The following is an 894-nucleotide window of genomic DNA, read 5'->3' on the forward strand; positions in this document are numbered from 1 at the left end:
ATATATATATATATATATATATATATATATATATATATATATATATATATATATATATATATATATATAATCACTGCACTGAAACAAAATACCTTAAAGATAGATTTTTATGTAAAACGCTATTAAAAGAAAATTGAAACAAATTGGAAGGATATCTTGTTTGCTGGCTAGGTTACTCTTTATTTAGAAAAGAATCACACACATACCCAAACTTAAGTTACCCATTTTTCTCTCCAATGGAGATCATATACTTTTCCTAACTCTATTAGGAGTCTCCTTCTCAAGTTCTTCTATTTTAGTAATCTAAATTTTTTAATAAAATCTAGACTTGTATATTCATCTTGAAGTCACTATTTTTTATTTTTTTTATAACAACTTTGATATTTCATTGTCATACCTGCACTATTTTTTTTAAAAGTCTTCCGTGTCATTAAGAACTCAAATGTTCAACTTACTTTTATTAGATTAGTATTGTAGTAAAGGTTATGGTTATTAGATTAGTATTGTAGTAAAGGTTATGGTTTGGTCTAAAATGGGATGGATAAATGAGATCAATAACTTTGTTTTACTATAATTAAATGAAAAACTCTTTTCGTCAACCTTCTAAATGCAGTGTCAATAGGTGCATCGTTCTTGAAGCCAAACTTTATTATCCAGCTAAAACACTTTGAACGAAGCATGTCCAAGATTGCTACTAAAGTTGCACCTAAACATTGTTCTACCAAAAAAAAAAAAAAAGAAAAAAAACTCAACCGGCCACCTCCAAAAATGTTAGAGTTAGATTAAAATTTTAGTTTGAACTATATCATTCTATAGATTATTATGCCTTAACCCAATGTTAAAGGACTCTTTATCTAAAATTGGATTTCAACGAAAAGATTTAAGTTAGCATTA

Source organism: Cucurbita moschata, unplaced genomic scaffold (genome assembly GCF_002738365.1).
Source record: "Cucurbita moschata cultivar Rifu unplaced genomic scaffold, Cmos_1.0 Cmo_Scf00058, whole genome shotgun sequence".
Lineage (NCBI taxonomy): Eukaryota > Viridiplantae > Streptophyta > Magnoliopsida > Cucurbitales > Cucurbitaceae > Cucurbita > Cucurbita moschata.